Source organism: Littorina saxatilis, unplaced genomic scaffold (assembly GCF_037325665.1).
Source record: "Littorina saxatilis isolate snail1 unplaced genomic scaffold, US_GU_Lsax_2.0 scaffold_1736, whole genome shotgun sequence".
NCBI lineage: Eukaryota > Metazoa > Mollusca > Gastropoda > Littorinimorpha > Littorinidae > Littorina > Littorina saxatilis.
In genome coordinates, this window is record NW_027129624.1 from 10,001 (window position 1) to 19,218 (window position 9,218).

Consider the following 9,218-nt stretch of genomic DNA (forward strand, 5'->3'; position numbering starts at 1 on the left):
TCTGAAAGAAAAAATACCCAGTGTATACTACCTTGGGTGTGCACGTTAAAGATCCCACGATTGACAAAAGGGTCTTTCCTGGCAAAATTGCTTAGGCACAGTTAATAATTGTCTACCATACCCGTGTGACTTGGAATAAGGCCGTGAAAGGTAAATATGCGCCGACGTGGCTGCAATCTACTGGCCGTATAAAATTTCATCTCACACGGCATCACTGCAGAGCGCCTAGAACTGTACCCACGGAATATGCGCGATATAAGCCTCATTGATTGATTGATTGATTGATTACATCCTGTGGAGGGGTACTCGATCCGATCATTGATACCCATTTTCGTTTTGCTGTCATTTTATCTCAGCGAAGCTGGATTTAAAGGTACCCCACGAACACAATACTGACTTCGACTGAAGGAATGTTTTTGTCGAGATACATAAAAGGGAAGCTTTTTGTGGTTGCCAAGCTATGGCTAGAGTTGGGTATGGACGTTAACAACAAAATTGGGAATATAGTAACTTTAAAGGCACAGTGCAGCTCACAGCCTTCGTTTTGCGTTTTTGTTGCAGCTGAGTGCATTTACAGTTCAAAAATCCTCCTATGGTAGTAAAACAAACCCAGAACTACCCAACGACGACATCTGTGAAGCTCGACAGTTTCTTGTTCACGCGAGTGCATAAATTTACCTAGTTATTACGTGGTGTTTGGTCGGAGTTCGATTCAACTGATTGATTCCGGCCTCCATTTTGTTTTACACAAACTCATGATGATGTCTGACATAGTTTGCTAGTGACGTGTCTTTTTGTGCATGATGTGGTGATCTACCTGATCTAAATTTAGATCCAAAAATAGGTCAAGACCAGCCGGGTCCGAGTACGAAATTAATTCGTAAAAAAATCGCAGTTCTTGACTCTTTGGGTGCAAGTCAATGAAACTTGGTAGTTCTTCTAACGCATGGGATAGCTGCCTGAGGTATGACTAAAAGCCCCAGGGGCTCCGTGCACCTGGATTTGACAAGTTCAGTACCTTTTACACGGTGGAAGTCGACCAGCTCTTCCATTTAATTTGTGATCACACGCTGCCTTAACCTGTTCTTAATATACGTTGCATGCAGTGTAGAAAAAGTACTGTGTGTGTGGGTGTGTGTGTGTGTGTGTGTGTGTGTGTGTGTGTGTGTGTGTGTGTGTGTGTGTGTGTGTCGTACGTCGCATGTTGAAGTCTTATTCCCCCATCTGTAAACTGGTAGGGGTGTTTATTTTCGATTACCACCCAGCAACCAAAACATAACCACCCAGCAACAAAGCCCGAATCCTGGGCTACTTTTAGCGACTGAAAAGTTCTGAACACTGAGATGTACGACATTTTCATCTCAGGTGCAGACAACACAATCACACCGCCCAAACCCATGGATTTTGCGCAAAATCGCGTGTTTTTGTGTTCTCGCTACACACTTGAATACAAACCGACGGGCGCAGTGGCGTGGTGGTAAGACGTCGGCCTCCTAATCGGGAGGTCGTGAGTTCGAATCCCGATCGCTGCCGCCTGGTGGGTTAAGAGTGGAGATTTTTCCGATCTCCCAGGTCAACTTATGTGCAGACCTGCTAGTGACTTAACCGCCTTCGTGTGTACACGCAAGCACAAGACCAAGTGCGCACGGAAAAGATCCTGTAATCCATGTCAGAGTTCGGTGGGTTATGGACACACGAAAACACCCAGCATGCCTACTCAACGAAAGCGGAGTGAGCTGACTATGCTCTCAGAGCATAGTGTGGGGAACCCAAATGGGCAAACGAGCTCACACGTAACCAGAAAATTCTGGAACACTGAAGAAGAAAAAGAATACAAACCCATTGTTCATGATCCGTTAACTTCGACTAATATTTTTGATATCCACTGAAACTCGGCATATATATATATATATATATATTGTAACGAAATGACGAAAGCGGATTGCTCTCACTAATTGCTGTTGTGTGTGAAAATGAAGACGAAGAATAAAACAGACACAAATTATTCCGGGTTTCAAGATTCAGATTTAATATGTTAATAAATTCGTATCGTATCTCATTCTCAGTGTATCATTCATTCACATGTAAAATAAGAATGATAAACAATAACTCCGCTCCGGACTATCTTCTCTCCGTTAAATGACCTCGATCCCAGAAGACAGAGAGTGGAATGACTCTGATTTCTTTCGTAGACTGATCTCTCCTGTAGACTATCCCCGATTTCTCTTTTCCCTGATTTCTCCCGTAGACCCATATTTCTCCTGTAGACTGGTCCTAATTTCTCTTTTCCCCATTTCCTCCTGTAGATCAATACCCTGTCGTGTAGCTTAGAACCTAGTGTTCTCCAACTCAATATTATATCTCAATAGTCCCGTCTCGAAGAAGCACCGTCTTCGTAGCGTAGAACAGTCTAAAAAGTCAAAAAAACACATTCCCCGATTTCACCTTTCCCTTCTCTATTTATCCCCTTCCTTGTTTGTTTACCTGTTACCGCTAGCTACCGCTAACGTTTCGATCGTCCATAACGATCTCCCTTGTCTGTCTACGTTAGGGTTCGACACTAGCGGGGGCGGGGGGCGGAACGCCCCAGAGTCATGTGTTCCGCCCCAAACATTGCGGAAGCATGGGGCCCACTCCCCCCCAGGATAAATTCCAACAATGAAAAACCGAAAATTCTAATGCCAGAGCCAATCACTAAAAATCGCCAGTCAAAGTCGTCACTGAAATTTGCGTTACGATCAATGCCGCAGTCAAGAAAAGAAAACATTGAAATCGTCGAAGAACAATGCCGCAAGGGAAATAACTCCCAGATTGCGCTCTTTCAGTAGCGTGAGAGATAAGTATCGCCTTCAAATGCCAAACGCAAAATGTGGCGACACATCCCTCGTGTAAAAAGACATGGAAATGAAGATTCAAGATGAAGAACAGGGTGGAGAGAAACAAAACAAGTCGCGTAAGGCGAAATTACTACATTTAGTCAAGCTGTGGAACTCACAGAATGAAACTGAACGTAGTCCGCCGCTAGTGCAAAAGGCAGTGAAAGTGACGAGCCTGTTTGGCGCGGTAGCGATTGCGCTGTGCTTCATAGCACGCTTTACTGTACCTCTCTTCGTTTTAACTTTCTGAGCGTGTTTTTAATCCAAACATATCATATCTATATGTTTTTGGAATCAGGAACCGACAAGGAATAAGATAAAATAGTTTTTAAAACGATTTCGGAAATTTAATTTTGATCATAATTTTTATATTTTTAATTTTCAGAGCTTGTTTTTAATCCAAATATAACATATGTATATGTTTTTGGAATCAGAAAATGACGAAGAATAAGATGAAATTGTTTTTGGATCGTTTAATAAACAAGAAGAGCAAACGCTCGATCGAGTCACTTTCGCAGTTCTGAATATTATATGAGGCATCAGATGGACAGGAAGAAATTGCTATTCACAACACAATGAGTCACGTTCACATAAAATTTGAGCCCGGTCACTTTTATAGTTTCCGAGAAAAGCCCAACGTTAAGTTGTGTGTTGCCGAACAGAAAAGGCTAGTTATCTCCCTTGTTTTTCTGATAACGTTCGTAAAAGGCTACAGATGTAAATACTTTGATGTAAAGAATAATCCTACAAAGTTTCAATCACATCCGATGAACTTTGTCAAAGATATAAAATGTCTAATTTTTCCTTTGACGCTGACCTGTGACCTTGAAAAAGGTCAAAGGTCAACGAAACCATCGTTAAAGTGTAGAGGTCATTGGAGGTCACGACTAAACAAAATATGAGCCCGATCGCTTTGATAGTTTCCGAGAAAAGTCCAACGTTAAGGTGGTGTCTACGGACGGCCGGCCGGACGGCCGGCCGGCCGGACAGACTAACACTGACCGATTACATAGAGTCACTTTTTCTCAAGTGACTCAAAAAATAATTTTAATTACAAGTTTCCGATTTTTAATGACCAAACTCACTCATTAGTTTTTAAGCCACCAAGCTGAAATGCAATACCAAACCCCGGCCTTCGTCAAAGATTGCTTTGCCAAAATTTCAATCAATTTGATTGAAAAATGAGGGTGTGACAGTGCCGCCTCAACTTTTACAAAAAGCCGGATATGACGTCATCAAAGGTATTTATCAAAAAAATGAAGAAAAAAAAATCCGGGGATATCATACCCAGAAACTCTCATGTAAAATTTCATAAAGATCGGCCCAGTAGTTTAGTCTGAATCGCTCTACACACACACACAGACAGACAGACAGACAGACACACATACACCACGACCCTCGTCTCGATTCCCCCCTCTATGTTAAAACATTTAGTCAAAACTTGACTAAATGTAAAAAGGAGACCGATGCAGCCAAAAGCGCGAAGCGCTGTCGTAATTTCAATGTCAAATGGTTGAAAGAATTTCCCTGGCTTCATTCAGTACTGTCGTGTTTTTCCTTTCGTCACTCTCAGTCGCAAAGGAGACACAACGATTTGTGTAGGTTCTGTAGATTTATTAACAGCTGGAACAAGCTTGAGACGTCCGTAGGGGCTGGCATTTTCAAAACTGCCTCGACCTTCGATCCTTTGGAGATCCCTTCGGCCGATAAGGTATGTCCAAGGTATTCCACACTGGCTTGTGCGAACTCGCACTTTTCACGACGACATCTGAGTCCTTTGTCGTTCAGACGAGTGAGCAAACGTTCCAGGTTGCTCAGGTGGTCGTTGGCGTCCTTCCCGCTGACGAGTATATCATCTTGGAAGACGGCGACACCAGGTAGATCACAGGTCAGGTTTTCCATGATCTCTTGAAAGTAACCAGGTGCTGACTTTATCCCGAAAGGAAGTCGTTGCTGCAGGAGTACCCCACGGTGAGTGCTGAGGGCTAGCCTGCGTTGACTCTCTGGTGCCAGCTTGATCTGGTTGTAGGCATCAGCAAGATCGATCTTGGTGTATCCGAATCCACCTCCTAGCTTCTGCATCAGTTCCTCTGGGAGTGGCAATGGATGACGGTGATCTTCAAGCTGATCATTGATGCCCACTGAGTAGTCACCACAGATCCGTAGCTTGGGCTTCAGGGTGCCCGAGGTTTGTGCCTTACGAATTGGTACCACTGGCGTTCCGTATTCATTGAACTGGACTGGCTTCCAGACTCCTTTGGCGATGCCTTCTTCGTAGCCTTTGGCGAGGTCATCACGAAGAGCGAAAGGTACCGGACGTGCCTTGTGAAAAACCGGCTTCGCATCAGACTTGAACTTCACGTCCAGTTCGAAGTCCTTGAGACATCCCAATTCTTGTTTGAAGAGATTTGGGAATTTATCAGACAGTCTGTGACAATCTCGTTGCAGGGCAGCATAAGGCGCGTTGGAGGTCGCTGGATGCGTAGGTTTTGCACCCTCACTCTTTGCGTGACTCTCTATGCTCCTCAGTCCTAGAGCATTGTCCACAGAAATTCCCAGAGTCTGGATTGCGTTGCGTCCTAGCAGATTCAGATGAGGGATCTTGGTGACGATGTACGGAATTGAGCTTTGCTTACCAGTCACTGGATCCTTGGTTTGGCCCATGAAAGTTCCCAGCACGGGCAGGTCGTGCTTGCTGGCAGACTCGTAACGATGTGTGACGTCATCCAGCTTCGGTTTTCCTAGTTGTCTCCAGACCGGAAGAGAAACAAAATTTCCCGTAGTTGCGGTGTCCAGTTCCATGGTGAACTGTCGGTCCTGGATTGTTATGGGTACATCCAACCTAGGAGTATTTTGGGGAACTTCACCGAGGATCGCGTTGACAAGCTCTGCTTTCGTGACTCTCTTCACGGAAGCCTGGGAATGTCGTTCCCGATTCTGATGTTGCTTTTTTCTACAGACAGCTTCCAAATGTCCTGTGACGTCACAGTATCGGCATTTGGCGTCTTTGTAGGGGCAGTCTGTTGCTTTGTGGGCCTTTCCACATCGGTAGCACTTCCTGTCTGTGGAATTAGACTGCTTGTGGTTCTTTCGTGGACCCGTAGTCTTGTTCTGGTGGACCTTGTTGACTGGCATGGTCTTGGAACCGTAGACAGTTTCCTTGGCAACCTTCGCTGCGTCTTCAGTCTCAATCGCGACTTGGACAGCACGTGCGAAATCCAGCTCTGTGTCCTTGATCTTGAATAGAGCCTTTAAGACAGCCTCATTGTTGACAGAACATATGAATCTCTGTCTCAGAGCTTCGTCTTGTGGGTTTTTGATCGAAGGAAAGTCACAGGTAGCGGCGTCTTGGCGTATGCGCGCTGCTAACTCCTGGAGAGTTTCGCCTGGCTTCCGTTTCATGTCACTCCAGAACTTGAAACGTTCACGCACTAAGAAGAGTTTCGGGTCGAACTGTTCTTTCATGAATTTGACAATTTCGTCCATTGTCAAACTGTTGATGTCCTTGGGCGGATTTTGCTGAGTAGCCAGATTTGCCAGTTGTTTGTAGACCGTAGCAGTCTGATTCGTCAAGAAAACTTGAGCCTTGCGCTGCTCCGGCACGGAGTTGGCGACCACAAACGTGCAAAATCTTGACCAGTAGTCAGGCCACAGTTCCGATGTTGCATCAAACGCAACAAAAGATGGGATTGCAGCTGCCTGTGTAGTAATGGGAAAACGTAGATTCGAAGCACTCGGATCGTCGTAGCTTTCCTCCCTGGCAGAAGCTGCGGCACCACTGAACACTTTCATCATCAACTCCATCTGGTGCATGTGTTGCTCCATATCTTCCTTGTGCTGGCGTTGCTGTTGCTCCAACTGCTCCCTTAGAAGCGTTATCAGCTGCTCTGTTTCCGTCATTTTGCAGTAATAAGTCACTCCGAATAGACAAGGGAAGTAACTGTCGGCGACGCCAGTTGTCGTGTTTTTCCTTTCGTCACTCTCAGTCGCAAAGGAGACACAACGATTTGTGTAGGTTCTGTAGATTTATTAACAGCTGGAACAACGGTGACAATATCTCTCAGCACAGTGTAAGAAAGAACAAGTGCAAGACTGGTAAAGAACAACAATACGTGTGCGCAGCCCTACTTATATAGTTAATGGACATACGAGAATATTCGGGAAACATCGACTCTAATCTGGTTAGATCTACACAGTTCCATCTGTTCGATGAGCGTCTACGCTTACGTCATGAGTGACTGCGCACTAAATCAAAGTAAGTTCCATAATGTTCTATATCCTTCCATTCGATTCCAGTGGTATCTAGCGATCTCCACAACAAGTACGATGAAGAAAAACAGACAATGCATTGCCGCACGTGAATACTGAGAGTGGGCCCCAGGGGCCAGTTTCATAAGCCAGAAACACAGTCGACCAACTGCCCAGTTGTCCGAGAGAACCACAGTAATCCGACGTTATCGGGTTTCACGAACAAAATTTCAGTCGGTCGACTGCGGGTCGTCTCACCGGAAGTCGGCCAAACACGGTGATGCTCTCCCCCCAACACTGTGTTCGGCTTACTGCGGTAAACCGAAAATAAATGTAATTATCCGCACAGTCAATGGCAGAATGCTCACACTTTTTTGGATTGCGAGCCAAACCTTGTGATTGTTCTTCGAAATGTATCTATCATGACGCAGTAATCCAGGAGACAAGTCAGGGTTATGTCTTGAAGACGTCACATTATGGCGTAAGAGGGTTTGACGTCACGCGAAGGAATTACTGAAAGTCTCGGTCATTGTTATTTTGAGCGGGCCGAGACTTGTTTTTTCTTCGAAATCGGCCATTTCCACGTGCGAATGAGCAAACGGAAGTGGTACTGTTGCTAAATTTAGCCCTCGACTTGGCCATTCGGATTACTGTACAGTCGGTCGACTGCGGTTGTCCGCGGGTGACGGTGATTCGCTCATGAAACGCGCTTTTCGGTGACACGGCGATCAACCACAGTCCATCGACTGGGCAGTCGATCGACTGTCAGTCGGTTCCCTGCTATCTTATGAAACTGGCCCCAGATTTTTGTTTTCCGCCCCAGCAATTTCCATCTCTGGGGCCAGTGTGTCCCCAGGCCAAATAAGTTAGTGTCGACCCCTGCATGTCCTAACAACATACACAACATACCTTGATTCTGCTTGTTGTTCTTCTCGTCCGGTACCTCTAACAACGAACCGACACTCTCGATCGTCTTAGAGTCAAGGCGATCGAAGATGTTTGTTTACGTTTCTCAAGGTAACTTCTAACAACGCTCAAACTATTTATCTTACCGAACTAAATCTCTATTTTACTTTCACTCAATCCTTATTCTATCAATGATGAATTAATTCTAAAATGCATAACCATATTTACATGCACATTTCACAACACAACATTCCTCTATCGTTCTGCTTCGATGAGATCTCGTGTAACACCTTCTCAAGTCAAAGCGACCAAAAAGTGTTTGTTTACGTTTCTCTAGGTAACCTCTAACAACGTACAAACAATTTATCTTACTAAACTAAATCTCTGTTTCCTTTCACTCAATCATTATCTTATCAATAATGAATCAATTCTAAAATGCATGCAATAATATTTACATGCACATTTCGTAACTCAACATTCTTTTATCGTTCTTCTTTGATGAGATCTCGAATAACACGTCATCTAAAATGGCGTCATCGAAGGGAAGATTACGTTCCATTGTCATGATGTGTTCATCTCATAAGAATGCGATCGATACGAACACGATTCCGAATAAAAACTACATGAACTAGTCAGCGAAAGTTTCCTGCTACGAACTGTGCAGTGGTTTTCTGGTGAGTACATCCTAACACAGTTAATATCATGACATTTGTCCACAAGTCTTCCAGTCTTTCACGTGTGTCAACGAAGAACACTTTTAGATCTGTATCACATATTTCTCCGTATAAAAGTTAGATCCGCAAATGTTCAGGTTAAAGTTTCTGGATAATACTAATAGGGCCATCTGTTACAATATATATATATATATAACCTCTTCTTCTTTGCAGTATCATAGCTTTGTTCGTAAACATTAGTTCGAGCTATATATGCCTTGTGAGGTCACGGTGAAAACTCATTTGAATACAAAATCGCGAAGATATGTGGATCGTTTGGTCCGGAACTGCAACAGCACTCTGGCCTTGTTATTTTCTTCTGCCACACCCACGTACAGTTGACCGTTATTTCTCGCGACGCATCAGTATAACCCCGAAACAATTTATTTCTTTACTCCATAACAAACTGTTCCACATACCTTGATTCTCTTCGATGCGTCGACACAAACTGTGCCGGTTTTGCCTTTTGGGTTTC

At 44.3% G+C, this 9,218-nt stretch overlaps 1 protein-coding gene across 1 annotated transcript in view; it reads right to left on the reverse strand.

Moving 5' to 3' along the window:
* Positions 1-8,085, reverse strand: part of LOC138957858 (uncharacterized) — a gene marked incomplete at its 3' end in the record, with an annotated part of 14,849 nt that extends 6,764 nt beyond the window's left edge. The window contains 1 exon segment of the mRNA XM_070328903.1: positions 8,034-8,085.
* Positions 8,086-9,218: the final 1,133 nt, after the last annotated feature.